Source organism: Pan troglodytes, chromosome 10 (assembly GCF_028858775.2).
Source record: "Pan troglodytes isolate AG18354 chromosome 10, NHGRI_mPanTro3-v2.0_pri, whole genome shotgun sequence".
In the NCBI taxonomy this organism is placed as follows: Eukaryota; Metazoa; Chordata; class Mammalia; order Primates; family Hominidae; genus Pan; species Pan troglodytes.
The window spans coordinates 92,967,433-92,994,379 of record NC_072408.2 but is presented as its reverse complement, the minus strand read 5'-3'; the positions used below and the strand labels follow the sequence as shown (position 1 = coordinate 92,994,379).

General features: G+C 35.5%; 1 protein-coding gene across 17 annotated transcripts in view; it reads left to right on the top strand.

Moving 5' to 3' along the window:
* The window catches only part of MGAT4C (MGAT4 family member C), an 889,611-nt gene that overhangs the window by 681,753 nt on the left and 180,911 nt on the right, over positions 1-26,947 (top strand). For 2 of the 17 annotated variants that reach the window (XM_054664569.2, XM_054664570.2), the window contains exon 2: positions 11,819-11,890. The exons of the other annotated variants lie outside the window; for them this stretch is intronic. The gene's annotated coding sequence lies outside the window, so the exon portion shown is untranslated. The remainder of the gene's footprint in view (positions 1-11,818; positions 11,891-26,947) is intronic. 17 annotated transcript variants of the gene reach the window in all.

Here is a 26,947-nt window from a genome sequence, read left to right as displayed (position 1 = left end):
AGTAATAGGATTGCTCAGTTAAAAGGTAGCTCTGTTTTAAGTTATTTGTGAAATCTCCAGACTGCTTTCCAGTGGCAGGACCAATTTGCATTACTATAAACAGTGTGTAAGTATTCCCTTTACTCTGCAGCCTCACCAGCATCTCTTGTTTTTTACTTCTTAATAATAGCTGTTCTGACTGGTGTGAGATGGTATCTCATTGTAGTTTTGATTTACATTTTTCTGATGATAGTGATGCTGAGCATTTTTTCATGTGTTTGTTGGCAGTTTGTATGTCTTCTTTTGCAAAATGTCTGTTCATGTCCTTTGCCCATTTTTTAATGAGGTTATTCTTTGCTTGTTGATTTAAGTCCCCTATAGATTCTGAGTATTAGGCCTTTGTCGAATGCCTAGTTTGCAAATATCTTCTCCCATTCGGTAAGTTGTCTGTTTGCTCTGTTGATAGTTTATTTTGCTATGCAGAAGCTCTTTAGCTTAATTAGGTCCCACTTGTCTATTTGTTTTTATTGCAATTGATTTTGTGAACTTAGCCAAAAATTATTTACCAAGGCCAGTGTCAAGAAGAGTATGTCTTTTGTTGTCTTCCAGGATTTTTATAGTTTCAGGTTTTAACATTTAAATCGTTAATCCATTTTGAGTTAATTTTTGTATATGGTGAAAGGTAGGGTCCAGCTTCAATCTTCTGCATATGGCTAGCCAGTTATCCCAGCACCATTTATTGAATAGAGATTCCTTTTCTTATTGCCTTTTTTTGTCAGCCTTGTCGAAGAATTGTTGGAGGTGTGTGGCTTTCTTTCTGAGTTTTTAAAATTCTGATCTGTTGGTCTATGTGTCTGTGTTTGGTAGCAGTACCAATCTGTTAGGATTGCTGTGGCTTTATAGTACAGTTTGAAGTCAAGTACTGTGATAGCTGAAGTTTTGTTCTTTTTCTTAGGATTGCTTTGGCTATTTGGGCTCTTTTTTAGTGACATGTGAATTTTGGAATCATTTTTTCTAATTCTGTGAATAATCATGTTGGTAGTTTGAAAGAAAGAGCATTGTATCTGTCAATTGCTTTGGGCAGCATGGCCATTTTTACAATAATGATTCTTCCAATCCATGAGCATGGAATGTTTTCCCATTTATTTGTCTTGACTCTGCCATCTGTTGTATTCAAGAGACTCATCTCACATGTAATGACACCCACAGGCTAAAAGTTAGAGTAGATTAAGATCTACATGCATACAGAAAACACACAAAAAAGCAGGAGTTGGTAATGTTATATTAGATGAATCAGACTTCAAACCAGTAAAAATTAAGAAGGACAATGAAGAACATTGCTTGATGATAAAGGGTACAATTCAGTAAGAAGCCTTAAGTATCCTAAATATATATGCATCCAACATTGGAGCACCCAGATTTATAAAACAACTTCTTCTTGGCCTATAAAGACTTAGAAAACCACACATAATTGTAGGAGACTTTAACACTCCACTGACAGTGTTAAATAGATCATTGAGACAGAAAACTAACAAGGAAACTCTAGACTTCAACTTGACACTTGACCAATTAGACCTAAGAAACATCTACAAAACACACCACCCAATGACCACAGAATACTCATTCTTCTCATCTGCACACAGAACATATTCTAAGATTGATCACATGCTCTCTCATAAAGCAAGCATCAATACATTCAAAGCAAATTGAAATCATACCAAGTACACTCTTAGACCACGGTGCAATGAAAATAGAAATCAATACCTATTGATTTCTTAATACTACACAATATTCCCAATACTACACAAATCTCCCAATACTACACAAATACATGGAAATTAAACAGCTTGCTCCTAAATAACTGCTGAGCAAACATTGAAATTAAGGCAGAAATAAAAAAGTATTTGAAATATATGAAAACAGGGGAAAAAACTCCCCAAAATCTCTTGGATGCAGCAAAAGCAGTGTTAAGAGGAAAGTTTGTAGTCCTAACTGCCTTTGTCAAGATAGAAAGATCTCAAATTAGCAATGTAACTTTGTACCTAGAGGAACTAGAAAAAAAGAGCAAATAAACTCCAAAGCTAGCTGAAGAAAATAAATAACTAAAATTAGAAAAGAACTTAATGAAATTGAGATGTAAAAATCTATAAAAAGATCAACGTAACCAAGAATTGGTTTTTCAAATAAATAAATAAGATTGATATGCCTCCTAGCTATATGAACAAAGAGAAAGAAAGAGAAGACCCAAGTAAAGCCCGATCAGAAATGACAAAGGTGATATAATAACTGACCCCACAAATACATCCTCAGAACCCAAATATACTCAGAGATGACTGTGGACAACTATGCACATAAATTAGAATATCTAGAGGAAATGGGTAAATTCCTGGAAGCACACAATCTCCCAAGATTGAATAAGGAAGAGATTGAAACCCTGAATAGACCAGTATCAACTTCTGAAACTGAATCAGTAATAAAGAACCTGCTAACCATAACGAAAGCCCTGGTTCAGGTGAATTTACAGCCAAATTCTACCAGATGTATAAAAAGAAAAAATATATACCAATTCTACTAAAATCATTCCAAAAAGTTGAGGAGGAGGGGCTCCTCTCTAATCCTTTCTATGAAGGCAGCATCAGCCTGATACTAAAATCTGGCAGAGACACAATGAAAAAAGAAAGCTACCGACTAAAATCCCTCATGAACATAGACACAAAAATCCTCAAAAAAAAAAAGTAGCAAATTGAATCCAGCAGCACATCAAAATGTTAATACAGCATGATCAACTGGACTTTATTCCTGAGATGTGAGGCGGGTTCAACATAGGCAAATCAATAAATGTGATTCACTGCATAAAAAAATCAAACAATATAATCATCTCAATACTCGGAAAATGATGTGATAAAATCCAGCATCCCATCATGATAAAAACTCTCTAGAAACTAGGCATCAAAGGAACATACCTCAGAATGATAACAGCTATGCATGACACACCCACGGACTACATCATACTGGATGAGTAAAAGCTCAAACCATTTCCCTTGAGAACTGGAAAAAGACAAGGATGCCTACTCTCACCACTTCTATTCTACATAGTACTGGAAGTCCTAGCCAGAGCAGTCAGGCAAGAAAAATAAATAAAATCCACCAAAATAGGAAAATAAGTCAAACTATCTCTCTTTGCTGAGGATATGATCCTATACCTAGAAAATCCTATATTCTGCCTAAAGACTCCTAGAATTGATAAACAATTTTAGTTAAGCTTTAGAATACAAAATAGGGGTACAAAATTCAGTAACATTTCCACACACTAACACCGTCTAGGCTGAGAGTGAAATCAAGAAAAGAATCCCACTTACAATAGCCACAAAGCAGATCAGATATCTAGGAATATAGCTAACCAAGGAGGTATAATCTAATTATAACTTGTGAATAATTACAGTAAACTTTAGATATTTAATTTTCTCTAATGGTATAACTTACATATGACCTTCATTGTTTTTATAAAATTCCCTAATTTGAATTTTTCACATTATATGCAATAGTTTACAGTTCACTTAAATGGGAATAAAACATTATAGACCTTCAGCATCTGGTTCTGTGTTGTTGATTCTTTTAAAATAAAGACATGAAATAAGAAGAAATAAAGTTACAGTTTTTAAATTTTTGCTTATTTATTGTATTGAACATTTACATATTCCATACCTTTAACAACTATATTTCAATATTTTATGCCTAGTTTAGAGCAGCCAAATTCCAACCTTGATTTTGCTTTATTTTAATAATGCATAATGGTTAAAAAATAATTAGTAAACATCTCTAAAAGGTAAAAAATGGTCAAAATTTGAATTTTATTCTGTAATAAATGTTATATTTTTAGAGTTCTAGTAAGATTTAGGCTATGGATTTATGATATGTAAGACATAGACTACATTAATGTATTTGTATGAGAGTCTCCCTATGTGCTCTGGAAACTCACAGATGAGTATCATTATGATCCTTGCCTGCCCTCAAAGGGTTGTGATCTATTAGAAGGAGATATATATATGTAAAGTAATGATCCAACATCTAGCTAAATGTATCGTTTTCAATATAATTGGTATTATATTTTAAAACTTTCATTTGGGCAATATGATTTATTATTTTCAATCACTTTCAATCATTGCTGCTTCTAGAATAAAGTATATTTTTCAGTTGTTTAATATTCTTTATTACTGAATTGTATAAGTCATAGAGGGGTGATATGGTTGGCTCTGTGTCCTCACCCAAATCTCATCTGGAATTATTATCCCCACATGTCGGAGGAGGAGCCTGATGGGAAGTTATAGGATTATGGGGGCCATTTCCCCCACGCTGTTCTCATGATAGTAAGTTCTCAGGATATCCGGTTGTTTAAAAGTGTGGCACGTCCTTCTTCACCCACTCTCTCTCTCCTGCCACCATGTAAGATGTGTCTTTCTTCTTCACCTTCCTCCATGATTGTAAGTTTCCTGAGGCCTCCCAAACCATGTGGAATTGTACATCAATTAAATCTCTTTTCTTTTTTTTTTCTTTTCTTTATAAATAACCCAATCTCAGGTAGTTGTTAATAACAGTGTAAAAACTGACTAATAACGGGGGATTTATTATTTTTCTATGCTCTTTAAAATGATTTTTATCTACCTGCATAACAAGAACATGCATATTAAAAATGTGGTGAATAATAGGGTAATAATGACACATTTAATTTGCATTACATAATATGTTCTTTAAGCATTGCCTTTAATCTCATTTTGAATTATTTCACTTAAAGAAGTAATATTTTAAAATTATTATGTTTTAAATTCCATATGGATGTAATTGATTATACTTTTACATTCAGGATCGACCGATGGTCATTATGCATTTACTTATAATTACAAAATGGAAAGTCCTAAGTTAAAAAGAGGAAAATGTAATCGTCTACTTAGCTCATGAATGCACTTTCCGTTAAAAAAAAATTTATAAATGTATATATTAAAAATATTGCAATATGTGTAAACTGTTTTTTTCATATTTTGCCTAAAGCAAAATGCCTTATATCATGATAGTACTTGCATTTCTGACATGATCTATACTTACCAATTTTGAAGTGGCTCTTTAGGGTGAGATTATACAGGTTAAGAAATATTTCTGCAGTATCCAGGGCCTAAATTATAGCAATCACACACACCAGGAGGGGGATGGGAATAAAGAGAAGGGAAATTGCCTAAATTGCCCATTAGCTTTATTTAAAAAAAAAATTAAGCTATTTTCTTCTGGAGAATTATCTTGCCCTTGTGGAAAAAATAAATTTTTGAGTTAAACTGACCAGGGCTTCATTTGCTTTCTAACATTTTTTAGATGCAAAGCCCTGAGAGAGCTACTCAAGTTTTCTGAGCCATAATTTACTCAGTAGAAAAATGAAAAATGAACATATCAAAACCTTATAGAGTTTTTCTAAACAAATAGTGAAACGGTATTTATGTTCCTTATACTCTGGAACCAAAACTATTCTCACATGTTTTTCTGTACTTTTAAAAAATGTAATCTTAGCTGGACGCAGTGGCTCACACCTGTATTCCCAGCACTTTGGGAGGCCAAGGTGGGCAGCTCACCTGAGATCGGGAGTTTGAGACCCTCCTGACCAACACAGAGGAACCCCATCTCTACTAAAAATACAAAATTAGCCAGGCGTGGTGGTGCATGCCTTAATACCAGCTACTCGGGAGGCTGAGGCAGGAGAATCGCTTGAACCTGGGACATGGAGTTTGCGGTGAGCCGAGATTGTGCCATTGCACTCCAGCCTGGACAACAAGAGCAGAACTCCGCCTCAAAGAAAAATAAAATGTAATCTCATCAGTTTCATAGCTATCATCCACATGTCAGTGACTCTCAGATTAATATGTTAACCTTCATATCTATTTAATTATAATTTTCAAAAAGATAAACACAATAATCTCTGGCAGATATGAAATGAACACATGCCAAAGATTCTGTTTAACTCATTAATTAATAGCAAGATATTGAAACTGACCCAAAGAGCATATGAGAAAATAACTGTATATATATGTGTGTTTATATGTGTGTACATGTATGCATGTATTAATATAATATGCAATTTAATAAAGAAATTTTAAGATTTCCAGGTTGGAGACAAAACTTGTTAATATTTTACAGGGCAATATGCTGTAACTTTTTTTATTTCACTAGACTAAAATTATATTCATATTTACACAATAGCAACAGCAAATGTGTAAGTTAGCCTCCATCCCTACAGAGTTGGAAAATGGCCTAGTTAATAGAAAGTCAAGGCCAGCACTGGATTAAAAGAACACCAAGTGTCTCTTTTCCCCATTTCCAACTTTAGAATATTTTTTCTTACCTTTCTTTCATCATATTTTGTGTGTATATATACATACACACATAAGTTTAGAGACATACACAAATACAAAATTATATAGAATATATAAATAATTGTTTTCACCTATTTGATATTTCCAGTTGGCAATCTAGCAGTGTCATCTGTTGTAACATTTCTGAAACACACAAATGCACTCCACCTGCTCCTTCATACCTTTGCATATCAGTAAATAATGCCACCATCTCTCCATGTACTGAAGCCCCAAATCTAAGATCATCTTTGATCTTTTAATTATTTCTTTTCCTTTAAACCCACAGACTACCATAATCATGTCCTGTTTAGAGCACCTAAACCACATTACGAATGTATCTATTTTGTATTTTTTCTATTACTATGCCTTCTATTCCATGGTGGATCATCTCTCACTCATATTACTGCTGCACCATAGCTTCCAAACTTCATTTCTTCCCATCCATTTTCCACACACATGTCTAAACCATCTAATGGCTATTCATTATACTTTGATACAAAATTATTTCCCTTGCCTACAAAGTTCTATGAACTGGCTCTGAATTAACTTGCCAAGTTCATCTTATATGATTTCTGCTACATATTCACTGTACTTCAGCCACATTGATATTTTTGGTTTCTAAATTCTCCTAGCTCTTCCCCACCTGAAAAATAGTTAATTCCCTCTTCCCATAATTCTCACATCCAGGATCATCTTCTATTTGTACCTTTGTTTAAATATCACCTCTTAATAGAGGCCATCCCTGACCACTTAAATTATCACTCTCTCATTACTCTCTATCATGCCATCCCACTTTATTTTCTTCAGAACACACACATTTATAGCTTACTTTTTAATTTGTTGGTCTTATTTCCACCGTAATATGAGCTCCATGGACATAGCTGTCTTATCTGTCTGATTCGGCACAGTCTCCTCAGTATCCGGAACAGGATCAGGCATGTGGGAAGCTCTCAACACATAATTGTAGATAAAATGAAAGATTGATACAGATGAAGTACTAGATATTGCTAAGCTCTGCATAAAAGTAAGGTTCTTGGTGCAGAAAATGGTTGGTGTGCCAAAAACGAAATTCACTTATTTATCTTTTTTTTTATCTAGATGTGGCTAAAATTGCAGTTAAAGTATAATGTGAGAACCAATAGGTCCATTTCAGTTGGGCAGATTCACTGTGCACAGGTTACCAACTGATCTCAGCCTGGTGAGAGAGAACATCCACACACGAAAGAAGTTACAAGAAGCAAGTTTATTTTTTACAGATAGGCAGTGAGGGACAACAGAAGCATAGGATTCACCAAGGCTCAATAAAGCTGACCACAGTGAATGGTATTTTGCCTGCACTTGCCTGACTTACACCGGAGCTGAGGGACCCTGAAAGGCAGCCCACTCCCAATTATATACCTAAGGGACAATGCCTCACCGTCAGAGGCTACAGCATTAACGAACATCTCATTTCCGGGGTAGACTGAAACAAAGCCGGGCTGTTCTGGCCAATTCCCCCTTACCTCAGGATGTTGAATTCTCAGCCTATTTTATACTTATTCTTGAGAACTATAAGCAAGAAATGGTGGGGGGAGAACTGGGTCAGTCCAAGGCCACCCAGAGAACTGCCTTCCACTTTCTCAAATACAATTCATGATAATGAACTTTGGAATGTACTCAAAAAGTACTCAATATCAAGCAAGTTCTACTTTGTGATGGTAAATGTGTTTTGTCCCAATATGAATCCCTATAACTTTCCTTTTCTCTTTTCAGCGTCTTTTGATTGCTAATGTTCTACATCCCTGAAATGTTTTTATCTGTAACATCATAATCTATTTTTTTGGTATAAAGTTAATTTTCAGAGAAAGAAAAAAATGCTCACAATAAGAATGGAGCATGGGGAGTGTATTAGTCTATTTTCACACTGCTGTAAAGAAATATCCAAACTGGGAAATTTACAAAGGAATGAGGTTTAATTGACTCACAGTTCCACATGGCTGAGGAGGCCTCAGGAAACTTACAATCATGGCAGAAGGCAAAGGGAGAAGCAAGCACTTTCTTCACAAGGCAGCAGGAAAGAGAAGTGAGAACACAGGAAAAAGTGTTATTTATAAAACCAACAGATCTCATGAGAATTCACTCATTATCACAAGAAAAGCATGGGGGAAACCTCCCTACAATCCAGTCACTTCCCTCCCTTGACACATGCAGGTTACAGGTCCCTCCCTGGATGCATGGTGATTACAATGAGAGATAAGATTTGGGTGGGGACACACAGCCAAACCATATCATGGACCCATTTGATTCTTTAACAATATTTTAGAGGTAACTTTTCGTAACTTATAACTGAACACATGAGATGGACTGTAAATTGAGTCTTCAAAGGATTCAATGCTATGTCTATTTTGGGGTTTTTAGGGTTATACTTTCATGATTTACCTCAAACAATTTATTAAATATTTTACTTTGTTGTGTATTTCTATGGTGTGCTGACATATTCATTTGAGGGTAGGTTTTTTCTCCTTAGTGGCCTAAATGTAAGTGCAGTCAAGAGATTTCCTCCAGGAGTAGAAGAATTAGAGGCCATGTACTTGTTGGGTTTACAGCTGTTTGAATTGAGAGAGGGCAACTCACTGCTTTATTCTTGTTTTTAGTGTGAGAGAGGCTGTGACCCTTTGGTACTCTCCACCACATCTACAGTCATTGAGGAACAAAGAGTATTTGTTTCATAATCAGTGGTGCAGATTGGGATCTGTGAAGTGGAAAATGTAACAGTTTGTACTTTCAGGATGAGGGTGTAATATTATTGGTAGGACTGAAAAGTGATCTGAACTGGATTGGATGCATTATTAAAGCACAGATAGACCCATGGATGACTGAAAGGAAAAAAAGAGCAAGAGAGGATACTTTGGAAGTCATTTCTATATTCTGACCCTTTTTTGTTTATTAAGGGAAAGACTTGGACTTTATCTTTGGGTTTGTGTGTTTCATAAAAATGCATATATGTTAACAAGGACATTACTTGGCTAGAACTACATACTCTCATATTTCCTAATAGTAGAACAGTACCTGGTATGTAATGGCCACTCGCTAAATCACTAAATACTTGTTGAATGTGTGTCGTGTGAATAAAAGATAGATTTCTCTATGAACAGAGTAGCCCTGTGTGATATACGATGGGAAAAGAGAAATCCATGTGAGGACATGGAAACAGTGTGGGTGCTGTGGCTTGAATGTGCTCCCCAAAATTGAAATGTTGAAACTGAATCACCAGTACAATAGTATTAAGATGTGAGATCTTTAGATGGTGATTAAGTCATGAGGGCAGAATCCTCAGGGATGGAATTATGGCCATTATAGAAAGGCTAGAGGGAGTGGCTTTGCTTTCCTCCACTGTTCTGCCATGTGAGGACACAGCATTTGCCCCTCTAGTGGACACACAAAGAGGCACTATCTTGGAAGCAGAGGTCAGGTTCTCACCAGACACTGAACCTGCCAGTGCCTTGATCTTGGACTTCTAGCCTCCAGAATTGTGAGAAGTAAATTTCTGGTTTTATAAACTATTCAGTCTCAGATGTTTTGTTATAGCAGCACAAACAGACTAAGACAATAAGCTTACTTACCATGATAGGGTAAAGCCCGAGGAAAAATTACAGGGATTTGGAAGGAGCCCCATCTGTCAAGTGACACAGCAGGGACGGAGGTGTTAGAGTGAGAGTGGCAGCTCAGGAAGGCACTCTCAGGGAGTTCCAGCAACAAGTCGTTGTACCAACAGGATTGCTGAACTTGATAGATGTAAGCATGGTGTCAGGTGTGGGACCAGGAAGACAGACTGGATCACATAAGTTAGTATACCAGGCTGGGACATCTGGCCCACAGCCTTAAATTGCCATACAGGAATTTGAAGAAAACAAGGTTATAGAATAGCCTTAGTGATAGGAACAACGTAAGGCTCCGCCTTAGGAGCCAGGGCATTAAAGCATAAACCAGGGCATAAGCCATGACTATGAGCCATGCTCAATTTTGAAAGAGCCACCTGGATTACTGAAATTGTTCATTTAGTCAGAAAAGTAATTAAAACATGATATTTTTAAAGATTACAATTAGGTAACAAGATTTTATTTAAATAAAACATATGGATGTGTTCATTCACTTATTCTCTAATCTTTACACATAATGTCCATTTTTTTTTTTCTTTTTGAGAGAGTCTCGCTCTGTTGCCCAGGCTGGAGTGCAATGGTGCAAGCTCTGCCTCCGGGTTCACGCCGTTCTCCTGCCTCAGCCTCCCAAGTAGCTGGGACTACAGGTGCCTGCCAACATGTCCGGCTAATTTTTTTGTATTTTTAGTAGAGACGGGGTTTCACCGTGTTAGCCAGGATGGTCTCGATCTCCTGACGTCGTGATCCACCCGCCTCGGCCTACCAAAGTGCTGGGATTACAGGCGTAAGCCACCGCGCCCGGCCAGTGTCAACATTTTTTTTTTCCGCTGTGTGTTCTGGGGCACTGATTTCACTTCCATTTTGTAATTTCAGGCAGAAAAAGGTTAACTCAGCAGTCTTGGTTGCTCACAGACTGCACATTCCAAAGAAGGGTCTGTCTTTGGTATTGGCTTTTGGCTGAATCTTAGGAAATAATCTCTGAGAACTTGAAATATACTACCTGATAAGAATATTTTTATATACCTGGGGTCTTGGGACATGCTTTACCAGTTTGAGCAGTAAAGGTTATGCTAAGAATGTGATTTATGGTGAATGCCTGTTTTTGCTCTGAGGGAGGGGAGACTCTGAGTAGCTGAGTTCAATTGCACTGGCATTGCATGCTTGCATTACTGACCCCCAATAAAAACCCTGGATGCCAAAGCTTGAATGAGCGTCTCTGGTTAGCAGCACTTATCATGCATTGTTACACATCATTGCTGAAAGGATTACGTACATCACCATGAGACTCCACTGGAAGAGGACCCCTGGGGTGACTTCTGTTGGTTTCTCTTGGACTTCCTTCCTTGCACCTTTTCCGTTTGTTGCTTTTAATCTGTATTTTCTCTGTGATAAACCATAAACATAGGAGATTTCTGAATCCTGTGAGTTTTTCAAGCAAATTATTGAGCTTGAAGTTATCTTGAAGACTTCCAACACAATTTCCTTTATAAACCACCACATACTGCACCATCCACTATTTCCAGGTTTTGTTTCTTTGAAGAAGGAACACTTAATAGAACTTGGAATCTGACTGCAGATTCTTTCCAAATTTTATAACTTTTGAATTAAAGGAAAAGTTCAGCTTGCAAAAAACATGTATGCAAACTAACACAAGTGATTTTTGGTGGGCATAAGAGTACTAAAGGGAGTGGAAGTGCAGGGACACTTATTGAGTAATAACTAAAACTTATTGAACGTGTATTATTTGCCAGGCAGTATTGTATGCCCTTATATGTTTCAACCCATTTAATACTCAATTATGTCATTTAGATCAGGAGTCCCTAACCCCTGGTCCACGGACTGGTACCCTGGCCTGTTAGGAATGAGGCCACACAGCCAGAGGTGAGTGGAGGGTGAATGAGCTTTACTGTCTGTTCATGTCTTGTAAGATCAGCGGGTGCGTTAGATTCTCACAGGAGCAAGAACACTATTGTGAACTGCTCATGAGAGGGATTTAGGTTGTGTACTTCTTATGAGAATCTAACTAATGCCTGATTATCTGAGGTGGAACAGTTTCATCCTGAAACCATCTTCCACCCATCCACCACCCAGTTCATGGAAAAATTGTCTCCCATGAAACCAGTCCTTTGTGCCAAAAAGTTGGGGACCACTGACATAGATGTCTGCACAAATACAGTGAAATGAATATCTAATAGTAAACTAGGATAATTCAAGAAAGAAATTTGAGTGTTTAATTTACCATTTTATCTACTTTTCCTAAAATACTCTCTTTAATTTATGAATGCCTTAAATTTTCTCTTTATTGAGAACCATGGTAGTTCTTCATAATGTTGTCTTTGAAGATAAATTTTCATACTGATATTTCAAATAACTGTAAGTCATGTTTTGGATAACTATAATATGAGACCCCCGTTGAAGAATTATGTTCTAAGATATCAACCCACAAGGAGTATCTACTTTAGATAATTTCTTTACAGCTTTCTTTGTCAGTTAAGATTTGTAGTGAAAATTTAGATTTTATGCTTTTTACTCTTTCATAGGTATGGAATGCTAAATGTTACTAGGCACTGTATAAAATGTGAGAGAAGAGGGCAATATCCTGCCCTGAGATGCTTGCAATTTGTCTTAAGTGAACACTGTAAAAATGAACTCACCTCAAAAAGAAGTAACACAAGAAAACTTACTTTGGAATTAAACTTTTAAATGTAAACTTTGGTTACATAAGTTAAAATGAAATACATAATTTTTCTATTTTGACTGATCTTGAAATGACATAGCCATGTCACATTTATCTCCTTTAATATTATAATTTTAAAATGACGATTTAGAGGGAATAGCTTTTTTTGCTGATGGAAACCCAATTAAATATATGAATACCACTCATTTTAACATTAAATACAGGCATGTTGTTATTGTGGAGTATGAAAAAAATTTAAAAGTAAACATTTTTCTGAAAAAATTTTAAAAATAAACTGTTTCTGTATTAATGTAAAAGCTTTAAAATATTTCTCACATGGTATTTAGCATCAATAATTCATTCTTCAATTTTTAACCTATAAGAAATTTTACATTCAACACCAGAAATAAGAACTTAAAATGTCATGTTTTGTAGACCCTCCCACTGATATATCATGTCAGGGCTAAACTTTTATTTTCTTTTCAATAATTGTTCATAAAATGAATAGGGGGGCACAGCAGTGCTTGAGGAGAGATATAACAATCAAACATTAATTTTATTCAGATGAGATGATTTGTATGCAAGCTGATCAGGCTACAAGCTTATCTCATTACAAGCTCAAGGCTCTTAGAGTTTCATCATTCCTCAGATGCCATTAAGTTTAATAATATGACTGCCTGTATTGTGTATTAAAAATGTGTGTCTATTCTGCAATTCCATATAATGGTAAAGTGTTTATGAATATTTATTACTTTGTCTTTAGTGCTGTCTACTTTAGACTAAATAGCAAAGTTAATTGCCTATACTGCTCTAATTGCATTGTTTAGAGAATGTTCTCTCCTCTTTCTGTTCAGTTGCAAAGATATTGGTAGGATGCAGATTTTTTGAAGTGCAATAATTGGCATGAGAAAATTTGCACAGACATAGAATTGCACACCAAATTAAAACACAGTAGGTACATTTGGTCTCTAGCAAGGTCAATTAGCTCTATACCCTTCTCTCTGAGAATGCAAGTGGCCAATCAGGGTAATTTTAACAGATGCAGAGGCACAGTTTTGCATATGCAATTTGTTTCAAGAACTTATGATAAGCACACAATGTTTTTTAACTGTTATTTTAAGTTCAGGGGTACAAGTGCAGGCTTGTTACACAGGTAAACCTGCATCATGGAGGCTTGTTGTACAGATTATTTCATCACCCAGGTATTTCATTATGGTACTAGGCTTAATGATTCCTGGTTCTCTCCTTCGACTCTCCAAGGAGCACAAATTTTAAGTGACAGCAAAAAGAGTGTTTGCAAGAAGTCTTTTAAAAATGTGCCATTTAATTAGACATTCACTTTATTATTCTTTTCAAAATTAGTAGTTCTTTATGAAATGCTTCAATATGGATGTTGTAGTTTTTGTTAACATTATTTTGTTTTGGTTCTTCAAATTTTTCTCTCTTCTTTGTTTTACTCTCAATGGAACCCAGTAAATATTTTGTTCTGAAATCAAGAGGCTTTAAATTTATCCTTAGATTTGTCTCTCAAATATTGTCTTAGAGAGACCACTTTATATTTCTGTATGTGCTTCTATGCTGTCCAAATAATGGATCCCTTACCTATATATCATAATTTACAGTGTCTTCTCTATAAGTTACTAATATTAGTGTAAACATAAGTAATTATACTACTGATTTATTCCCTTAAATAGAAAAACTTTCACTCAATATGATTTCCATTTTTTCCTCCTCTCTAGTAATCCATCAGACTATAGCAATTTGTCCAACTTTAAAGGAGAGCCAACTTTTCTTCTGTAAATATCTCCAATGCTCCACTCAAATTAGGATTATACTTCACCCAGACATGTTATTTAGGAGGAAAAACTATCCTAAGTAATATTTAAAAATGTACTGTTAAAACATTTAATAGGCCAGGCACAGTGGCTCACGCCTGTAATCCCAGCACTTTGGGAGGCCGAGGCGGGTGGATCACGAGGTCAGGAGATCCAGACCATCCTGGCTAACACGGTGAAACCCCGTCTCTACTAAAAATACAAAAAATTAGCTGGGCGTGGTGGCGGGTGCCTGTAGTCCCAGGTACTTGGGAGGCTGAGGCAGGAGAATGACGTGAACCCGGGAGGTGGAGCTTGCAGTGAGCTGAGATCGCGGCACTGCACTCCAGCCTGGGCGACAGAGCGAGACTCCATCTCAAAAAAAAAAAAAAATTTAATAAATTTCTGCTATCTTATTTCTTCTCTATACCCTCACCTCATCTAGTCTTAGAAAACTCAACCCACCTTTCTAAGACATATATGGGTCCAACACATGCATGCCCTTCTAGTTGAAAACAAATAAATAAAAATCATAAACACACACACCAGACACACACACACATTTCATAATGTAGGTGTTCCACATCTTTTTCTAGACATTCTAAAGACAAGAAAGAATCCATTCAATGTTGTTTAGATGGTCTGATAATTTAGTCTGTTTGTTGAGTGTTGTGCAGTAGAAATACTTCCAAACTTTACAGAGTTGGTGAAGTTTAATATATGTAGGACATTGCCAGGTGTGGAAAATGCAAGGATACAGGTAAATGGACATGAAAGTACATGTTATAATCTGGGGAAAAAAAGGAGAGAATTAGAATGTATAAAGCAAGTACCAAATAAGGTCGATTGTTGTCCAATTGTAAAGGGTTTGAATCTCAATGATGGTAACCTTTACATTTTGCTGATTACTATTGAGAAGACACCAAATTTTTAATTAATAAATAAAATAATATTATAAAATTCATGGGAAGAGAAGCTTTCAAGAAATAGGAAAATCTCAAAAATATCCAGTGCTGCAGTGTCCAGAATGAAGACCTTGAAGAGGCCATTAGATCGGATAACTTCCCAGTTCTTAGAGAGATTTAAATAGAATAAGAGAACATGGAAAAGAAACCAGTAGATAACATTCTATTAAAAATCCTTTTAAAATTAACTTCCAATTCTCAGTCCAGGGGAGTGAATGGAAGATGAAAAAGCAGGAGGACTAATGTAAAAAAGAAAAGAAGAAAACTGTATCTCATCTTCCTCAGAGAATGGTATGTGTATCTCCTAACTAATTGAATAAACAAATATGTGTGTTGAAGTGAAAACACGATGGGACATGTGGATTCCCTCAAGAATGCAAAAATGTTAATTTTACCTGGATCTTAGCACAGAATAACCTGCCAGCCATAATTAGAATATACGTGTAAGAAAATAAGTGGATTTTACCACTACTCCCTGGTAGGATAACTCTTAGACCTTGGTTTCAGGTCTTCGGATCATAGAAAACGAAGTAAGAAAATGTTTATTTTGCTATGTAAATATTGCTATGCTGTTGTAAATGTTGCTTTGCTGTTAAAATTGGATAATATTATTCTATGTTTCTGATCAAAAGGAATGTCTGCAACATATTTTTAGTGTTCCCCAAAAATGTCTTAGACTTTTTTCATTCATAGTTATAATATAATATTTGATCTGCTAAATTTTTTGTATAAATACTTTTCATGTTGCATCTAGTAGTAAAAACCTGTTATGCAGACTGTGGCTGTAGCTGTGTTCCCCTAGGGTCTAATATTGGAAAAGATTTATTTGTTATAGTGAAGGATACTTGGAGAAACTCTATTTTTGCCTGAGCAAAATCTTTCTGTTCTTTCTTTTTATAATCCTAAAATAATTTTCATCCTTTTTTACATCAGTATTTTCAGAAGTGATCAAATTAAATAGGTAAAGTAAATAAATGACTACCAAATTAGCACAAATCCCACCTCACTAACTTTTCTGTGATTATTAGATAAGCCCAAATATAAACATATTTAATTTCCTGACATGAGAATCCATAACAAAACACAGTATCTACAGAAGGCACCTTCGGAACACCTGATTATCTCAGGCACATGGATGTTTTCACAACATTAAAATATAATTAGGTGTAGCTTTGGCCAAATTCAGGAGAAAGGTTTGAGAATCTGCTACTTGGTAATTAACGTCTAATTGTTGGTAATTATGTTGCTTACTTTTGTGCACAACCCAATTTATTTTTTTACACAAGGGCCCATACCAATTATACTCTGGCCACAACTGTTAAGGCTATCAACAAATTAAGTACTGATTGCCAGAACTGCATGAAAATGGTCTCCTACCAATTTGCATAAAGGAGGCTCCTAAGCCAAAAAAAAAAGAAAGTCTGTGTTAATGTTGGATCTCCCATTTCATTTCTAATTATCTACTAATGGTTAGTCAGGCCAGAATTTATCTCAGAAGCTAGAGGTGGATAGCGATACAAGTTTTAGAGATCTATTTCTTATTATGCTTAAAATATTTAGACACCATTTAAAAGTTGTATACCCTGACAGAAAAGTTGGCAAGGTTTTGCATTTAAACAGCTTTTTATTTCTGCAGTTGCTTTTGATTTACTTTAGTGCAGCAGAGTTGAGTCTTTAATATTTTTTTTGTTTTGTTTTGTTTTGTTTTGTTTTCCTGCAAAATAGCCACTTGGTGCAAGCTGAAGCAAAATGTGAAATGAAGAGCATGCATTGAAAATGTTTACTCCCTTATTGATAAAATGTTTCTTCTCATAAAAGACCCCCTAAAAATTGAAAATAATTTAAAATCTCCAAGGACTGATTTTATAGTATAACTTATGAGTATTTTTTAACATTCTTCTTGCAGTGACTACTTAAATAACTTTGAACATAAAAATTAAAACATAAAGTCTCTTGTAAAACCTTACTATAATGATAATTATGCTACTTTAGCCTATAATGTACAATAAAGATATGTACTGAAAATATGTTACACATTCCAGTTGTGATGTATAATACTGAGATCCTGATAAAATGAATCTGCAGAGTGAAAGTATTTGGGGTTATAATTCATGGAAACAATAGCTTTTAGTGTTCTGCACTATATTAAAAGAATGACAATGTTGTGATGAAATGTAATGTATAATCCCCTTGGTCACACATACCAATTCTTTTCTGACCTGAAGAATAATGTGTCTCTATTTTAATAATAGTGTCATGATTCTTAGCATCCTATATTAAGTAGAGATAAGACCTGTACTCGAGGGTATAACTAGCAATGTAGTTTCAATTAGGAGAATCTATCAGCGTTTTCACTGCATATAGCTTTCCTGGTAAAAAGAAATATTTTACTTACTAAAATAAAGAATATTTATTAACATGGCCTACAGTGACTGCATATTAAAGCTGAAATAAAAAATATTAATTTTAAGGCTTGATATGGGACCAGGATATATAAACGAACTATATCTAGGCTTATGTAAAAAATGTAAAGTACATGAAAGGTCTTTTCTGTCCTCTCTGTTTAAATTTGTCCGAGTGGTCTCTCCTGGATGCCCAGCCACCTAGTGGCTCCCTCTTCAGCAAACCACGTACTTGTGCGCATCATCCCTATGACTGGAATTTATTTAACACATATTATGTGCTAGGCACTGTGCTAGGGGCTGACATCACAAAGGATAAATCAACATTATTCCCATCTTGGAAAAGAATGCCATAAAAGTGAGGCACCTAAATCACTTACTAGCCTATGTTCTTTTTATTTCTCTACCCTCCACATGTTAGTTTCTATTGCCTTCATGTGCTGGGTTCAACAATATCTACAACCTGCTAAAATAGTATGTTTAGTATTCAGGGTTTCTGATTAAAAACACTTTTTACTTCTTTCTTTTCTTCTTACTTCTAATTTCTGCCACTCAGGTTTTCAAGTATCAGTGTTTTATCGGAATATCCTGCATTGGTTTTTCGGTTCTTCTCTTTAACATACTAAGGCTGATTAAGTAAGCCAAAATAAAAATCTCATAACAGCAAAGAACCTTAAGTACCTGAAGTCTTGTTTTTCAGGTGAGAAAGGGTAAAGTTTTCCCAAAAATACCCTAAGCGTAAATTTTTCCTTTATTTCCAATGAGTTACTCTTTCTTTCTCCCATAACAAGCTATCTACACCTCTATTACATTGTCATAGACTGTTGTTTATGAGTTTCCCTCTTTTTCTGCATGACAATCTCCTCTAAAGCAGAAAGCCAGACATACTTCCGGGTAGCAATAAATTAAATGTAAATTGGTTTTGTCCAGGGAAAATTTCACCCTTAAGCCATGCTGTGAAAGCAGGTGTGTGCTTTTTATGATAGATCTGTATCTCATTGGAGATGATTCTGAAACTAAGACAACTTATGAGTTGCTGTGTCATCTGGCTTCACTATGTAGAAATTTGGAGGATCCCAGGTAAATATTGGGCCCCCTCAGGCATGGGATTCACTGCTCTATAAAAATACCATAAACTGGGTGGCTTAACCAACACAAATTTCTTTCTTACAGTTCTGGAGGCTGAAAGGCCATGATTAAGGTGCCAACAAATTTAGTTTCTGGTAAGGGTTCTGTTTCTGGCTCATAGACAATCGCTGTTTGGCAGTGTTCTTACATAGCTTTCATTTGTGGGATTTTGAAGACAATAAGTGGGTTCTCTGGAGCCTGTTCTTATAAGGGGACATTAATCCTTTTGAATGAGGTCCCCACATTTCTGACCTCATTTAACTTAATTACCTCCTTATAAGATCTATCGCCAAATACAGTTGCATTGGTGGTTAGAGCTTCAACATACGAATTTTGAGAGGGACACAACTGAATCCACAGTAATATATTTTGGTTATAAACAAGAAAAGCCCAACTGAAGCCTCGACAACCCCCAACCCTCCACACAAAAAAACAAACAAAAAAAAGAATGGACCACAATGCCTCTCTCCATCCCTACCTAGGTAGTTATTGTAACCACCAATATCTAAATATGTAATATAAATATATGAACAATCCCCTACTATATATTCAGCTATTCAGCTGTAAAGGATTAGATTTTGCACAGAACTACAGCTATGAAAATGAGAGAAAGCAGGATTGGTATATACTGAGACATTTCCTCGTAGCTGATTGCTGAGATTACAGATATTAGATTCTGATGTAAAATACCTCATTTGATCATAGCTAAGTTTGACAGGAAAATGAGCAACCCAGAGATCAGAGTTCTTACCTCACTTTAATTACATGAAAATAAACATGGGTACACTGACCTCTTGACAAGGGAGAAAATGGAATTGACAGCTCTTGAGAACCTAGGCAGGAAGCTCCATCTTTAACCTGCACATGTGTGCTATATTGGCTTGATTTTCATCTCTCTGTGTGTGGCCTCACTTTCTCTCTTCACATCCACATGACCACCTTCCTGTTTACATCACCTAAATTCTGGGCATAAACCATAGATCAAATTAGCTAAACCTGAATTTCAATGCTCAGTTTTCAAGAGAGAACCAGACTTGCTTAACTGAAGTCAGAGGTTTGTCCTTAGTAGGACTGACTAAAGCCAGGGGAGTCAGTAATAAAGTTGATGAGGCTTCCTTAGAATCACTGTTTCCTCATATTAGTGTTGTTTGGATCCTAACATAAGACCACTCCCCTGTAAGAAAAGGACACTAACTCTCCTAATAAAGGTAGAAAATGCTGACATCAAGCTTACACTGGCATGAAGTGAAAGGCTTCCTTTTGTCGGGTCTCTTCTTGGCCTGTAAGGTTAGAGATATTTCCAGTCGCTGAAGCCACCAGGAATAGTCTTAGAGGGTATGAATTGCACTTGAATTGTATAATCTACATGAGTTAAATTATATGCGTTTAGTTATGATATACTCACTGCCTCTGAAACTTAAAAAGTTTTTTTCCTTTATGACTAAAAAGCTAAACTTGAACATTAGGTATAGCTGGTAATTGGTTAATAGCATTTTATATTTCAGCTCTGAAAAATAGGGGTCATTCCAAGAAAAGATTACAAAACCCTTTCTGTACAGCTAATAGAAAGTGTTCAGTTTAAAGCTGGCCCATACAATAGTAAGGTAAATTGTCATTCATAGCTGATGACAGCCATGATCCTTACTGTTTTATGCCTAGACACATGAAAAGATTTATGTGATAAAAGGCTTATAATCAGTTTAAAATCAAGCAGTTCTTCACTCAAATTTTCCAGTGTTTAACTTTGTATTTCATTTTCATCTAAGTTATTTTGAAAAAATGAATTCGAGCAGCTATTTATTTATATTTCAACTCAAATTGAATTCACTTTATTTTATTGATAATTCCTTGAGTAAATTGTCTCTGTTAAACTTGTGTCCTTCTAAGAATTGTATCCTTTGTAAAAATTTATCTACTCTGTGTGTTAACTTTTTCTGTCTACAAATAACCACCAAATCTCAGAGGCATTCAAAAAGAAGTATTTATCTCTGAATTTGTCGATCAGATGGTATTTGGCTTATCCACACTTGTCTATGTGACACTTATTTTTCAGAGACCAGCAAGTTAGCTCAACCATGTTCCTCTCTCATGGTGCCAGTGGAAGGAAATAAGGCACACCTAAAAGAATGAGCACATTTCACCTTTCTGATTTCATGACACTCTGCACGTTTCATTGGTCACAGAAGATCATGGCATCAATGGCACGGAAAAGCATGCCACTCACTTGGAAGTTGGGGGTATTCAAAGTAAAAAAATAACATAACTATGGGTTGAATAAAAATGTATCTCTTCTAGAATGAAAATTAATATAAACTATACTGTGTATGTGTTGAGGAGATTAGTCATTCTCATTCAGCATGTATAATGAACATTGACTATTTGTCAAGTACATTCTAGTTGCTCTAAATAAATTTGTGAACAACACAGAACAAGAAATTATGATTGAACCTATTGAACGTGAAGGTTAGTAGGGGGCACATATTATTTTATTTTATTTTATTTTTATTATACTTTAAGTTCTCTGGTACATGTGCAGAAAATGCAGGTTACATAGGTATACATGTACCATGGTGGTTTGCTGCACCCATCAACCCGTCATCTACATTAAGTATTTCTGCTAATGCTATCCCTCCTCTAACCCCCCACCCCCCGACAGACCCCGGTGTGTGATGTTTTCCTCCCTGCGTCCACGTGTTCCCATTGTTCAATTCTCACTTATAGGAGATAATGTGGTGAGAACATGCGGTGTTTGGTTTTCTGTTCCTTTGTTGGTTTGCTGAGAATGATGGTTTCCAGCTTCATTCATGTCCCTGCAAAGGACACAGGGGCACATTTTAAACCACAATTGTTTCTTCATTATTTTTGAGATAAATGTTATATTTAGAAAGTGTATAATTACAGCAATATGAGGGGAGTTAATCAATTCTGAAGAGTCCAGAAAAGCTTCCTTGCTGTAATGACATTTAATATATGACTAAAGGAGAAAAGTTAATCAGAGGAAGAGGTAGAATTAAAGAGTTCCAGGAAGGAGTTTATCATATGAAGGCCTTGGGGCAGAAAAAAGAAATTTAAGGCCAGTATAGACATAGAAGACAAGAAGAATGATATAAAATACTAAATGAGGGAGCGGTCAGGGCAAAAAGAATCCTTCAACAATGTTAAACTTTTAGAATATATTTTAGGATCATTGAGAAACCATTAAAGGCTTTTAGGCAAGGTTTGGGTGACTTAATCAGATTTGTATTTGTAAAATGTCATAGTAACTGCTGGATGAGGAATGGATGACTCTTAATGCAAATGCAGAGCAGCTAAAATTCTCATGCACTGCAGGTAGGATTATGAATATAAAGTTGGTACAAATGCTGTGGAAAATTATTTGGCATTGTCTAGTAAAGCTTAAGTCATATCCTCAAAGAACCGTTTTTTTTCTATTCTTATTTAAAGAAACTCTTACATTTGTATATCAGAAAGCATATATATACATTTTCATTGAAATGCCTTTTTATAATTGTAAATTAATTAATGATTCATGTTAGTTATTAAGTTAATCTTTAGAAATCGCAAAGCTCCCAAATAGCCATCAACATTGGAATGGGTAAATAAGTTATATTTTACTTATATAATGAAATATTATACATCCGTGAAAATTTTTTAAAAAGATTCATATAACATATATGAAGATAAGGAACATAATTTTGAGTGAAAAAAGTTGTCATAGAAGAATATATACAGTATTATTTTATAGTTAAGTCTTTTAAACATATAGGAAAAATAAACAATATATTTTAGGGATACAGACATAAATGATAAAATTTTAAGGAAATCAAGGGAATGACTGATGAAACTAAAAGTCACAAAAATGGTCATGCCTGACTGAGGAAAGAGAGAAGCACCCAGGGGGTTTCTGAAGCTGCTGGATAAATTAGTCATTTGGCATGTTAGTCTTATCTTTTATAGCCTTTAATGATTTTTATAATTTCTAAATACTTAATAAAACACTGTAAAACACATAGAAGGATAAGATTAGATGCAAAGAAAATATTTTGAAAATTATCAGAAAAATTCAGTAGAAATATAGTTAATTACTCTAGGGTGAGGCAAACAAGATGGAGGGAAGTCATGAGGACCCAGGAAGATGATGTTGCGAGAGACTCTGAAGGACACAGCATTTTCCATTGTGGCCTTTCACACGTGATCTTCCAGCTGTTCCTCCCCACATCCTCTTGCACAGGATATTATTGTCTAACTGTTCCTCTCCACCCCTCTTGATACAAGGCAGGCTGTCTGTGGCTGCTAATTTATAAGGAAAGTTCCTCTCTTCCTGACACTAGTCCAAAACAACTTTCTACCTTCCTCCTCCAAGTCTGAATGCCCGCTTAAGCCAGCAGTTCTCTTGTTAATTTTCCTCCATAGTGTGAGTACCTAATATAGAGATGATTTGTATTATATATATATGGATATATATGGAAATATATATATGGATATATATGGAAATATATATATGATATATATATGAAATATATATGATATATATATGGAAATATATATATGATATATATATGGAAATATATATGGATATACATGGAAATATATATGGATATATATGGAAATATATATATATGTTATATACAATGTTTGTTGAGCTAGATCATTGAGATACATTGACTTTGAGTTGCCTGATATCCAAGTGGGAATCCTGAGGAGGCAGTTAGGTATATTGTCTAACCCTGAGAAGAAAAGTCTAGGGTAGTGAAAAAAAAAAAGTGATTGTAACATTAGTCATAGGTATGGGCAAAATTGCCTAAGGAGGGGGTATAGAGTGCAATGAGAAATGAGTCTGAGTTTGAATGCTGAGGAACTCAGGAATTTGTATGTTGGATGAAGAAGGAAAAGCTGGTAGCGGAAAGCAAGGAAAAGGAGCCAAGCAGGATAAAGGAAACAGGATAGACTGGAGTATTTAATCATGTCTTCAGAAGCAGGCCTTTCAGAACGTGATTCACATTCTGGTGATTTATTAGAAAAGTATTTCTGGAGAAACTGGTAAGGGAGTAGGGAAGAGGAAGAAACCATGTAAGTGTGTGATTATTGGGAAAATCCCAACTGTAGCCTGCTTCCTTAGGCAAGACCTGAGGGTAAAATGCTCCTCAGAATTTTTCCCAACTCCATGCAAATGAGCTGAACTTTTATACTCTCATAGGGTATTTGCCGAAGTCAGCTCCATGTGGTTATTGGCTCCCACGTACTGTCTGTTCTCTGCAAAAGGGTCACAGTTGCCTGTATGCAGTCCTTAAAATTTAACTGCAAATGCAGGAAGTTAGAAGCAAGTTTCATAGGAGGGGAGTATAGGTATGCAGATATGATAAAAGTAATCGGAAGGAATCTGGCCATAGCACCTACAAATGTCTGCAAAATATGGCATCACAGAATCCAAAGAGAGTTCCTAGACATGGTCGATTTTGTTAAATACTTTTCTTGAGAGTATAAGGTGAGTAAAGAACTGATAAGAATTTATTAGATTTAATCAAAGGGCTTGTTTAAACTTAGGACTGATTATATAAGAAGTAATGTTTTATAAGGAGCTTGGACTTTAGGCAATAACAGTCACTGAATGGTTTTAAGAAGGAGCCTGACAAAGTCATATATACAATTATCTCAGTAAGGTCAGTAGAAGGACAGATGAGGATATTTAATTGAAGCCTAGGAAAATATATGGGAAGCTGTTGCAAAAGTGCAAGTAATCAATGATAAAGGATGAGGGTAGTCAGAATGAACAGAAGTAGCTTTTTTATTTATGAAATATTTAAGATGCAAAATAAATTGAGTCTTATGTTTCCATGAGGAAAAAGTAGTCAAGAATGGCTGTAGGTTTCTATATGTGGTTACAGAGTTAAGAAAGGAATATGAATGGGATGCTGAAAATAATTCATTTCGACTTGGAAAGAATGTATATAAGGTGACTCTGGGACATTCTGGTATCCTGACAGACACTAAACAGTTGAAGTCTGAAGTCTGTAATGGAGCTCAGGACACCAGATAGGATTTCGCATATAATAATCTTATCATATTTTTATAGTCAAAGATATGAGTGAGCCCGGCGCGCGGCTCATGCCTGTAATCCCAGCACTTTGGGAGGCCGATGTGGGCGGATCACAAGGTTAGGAGTTCGAGACCAGCCTGGCCAACATGGTGAAACCTCGTCTCTACTAAAAATACAAAAATTAGCCAGGCCTGGTAGTGTGTGCCTGTAATTCCAGCTACTTGGGAGGCTGAGGCAGGAAATCACTTGAACCTGGGAGGCAGAGGTTGCAGTGAGCTGAGATCACGCTATTGCATGCCGGACTGGATGACAAGAGCAAAACTCCATCTCAAAAACAAAAACAAAAACAAAAAAACAAAGATATGAGTGGATAAGAGAATGTAGGAAATGTTTGCAGGGTAGGAAAAGAAATAACTGATGGGATCTTGAGTAATATAACACTTAAAGAATAACGAAACCCTATCAGATGTTAATTGACCAACTCTTTCTCATTGCATAACGTCTTCATGATGTAACTACTTGTCTAATCTTATTGTCATCTCTATTCAAAGGACACACTTATAGATGCCCTTCCTAACCACTCTATCTAAAATATTTGTCCTCCATGTCACCACCCCCACCTCCATTATTCTCCATCTCCATGCTTTCTTTTTTCTTCATAGCACATGCAACTAGCTGGCATTTTATTATATATTCATGGGTATATTTATCTTGTATATTTCCAGTAGAATTTAAGCTACATAAAGGCAGAGTTTTATTTTGTTTCATTTTGTTTTTCCCACCAAATAGAGCCCCTGTTTTTAGAACACTTCTTAGAACATAAAAGACTCAATAATTCTTAATTGAATTAATGGATGACTGATCTATCTAACAGACTAATAGAGTGATTATTTTATGGATATATTTATCGATGTTTTAAACAATAATGTTTGCAAAATCAAATTCCCTTTATGTATTACTAATCTATGAGAAAATGAAGCAAAACTAATTCTCCAATAATAATATAAATTCTTGAGTTGTTCTGAAGAAACCAAAACTACAGTTTTAGTCCAAATGAACAAAATTATTTTCTTCTCTTATCTTTCCATGTTTAAACTGTATCCCTAAGCCAAGCGAGTCACAATGAATTAATCAGTAGTTAACTTGTATCCAGATTTCACATGCATCTTAATTTAGCAATAATGTGTTTGGAATTAGAGGTTATTGATCACCTTAATCTGAAAAACATATTTTATCCTGCAGTTGATAAGTTGTTACACTTCTATACGACATTAAGATGCTGCTAAATCAAAGATGATGCTGACATTCTCTAAGGGACAGATTCTAATCAGTGTCACAGGAAAGCATGTAGTTTAGGACACTATGTAAATGGTCACTATAATTTTGTGTTTGTTGCGGAAAAAGAAAATAAATAGGCCTGAGAGATATCCAGAAGGCAGGTATAGTTCATAACTATCCTTTTATCTTCCCAGCGTTTATCTTGTCTGCCCCCCTTACTTTTTTAAGTAATACAACCTCAATATTTGCTTGCGTAATTACACCATCCAGCCTTTGCCTGAAACCTTACAAATAAGATCATGCACATACTCTCCCCTGATAGTCATATGGCTGTCTCTCTTTGGAATTTGAAATTTGAACTGAAAAACGTTTAAAACAAAAATGTTGGGAGGTGATTTTTACTAATGGCATTACCCTCATGAGACTGTCCATTAGTTCCTCCTACCATACTTCTAGAAATGTCTTTGATCCTGTCCTCCTTGATCTTCAGACTTTCCTAGGATTTCAAAAGCTACTCTATATCCTTCTAATAAACTCATGTTTTATATAAACCCTGAGTTGGTTTTCATTGCTTACAGTCAAAGAACACCAACAAATCCAGATGCTCTATTTATGATTCTTTTAACTACCCACAAAT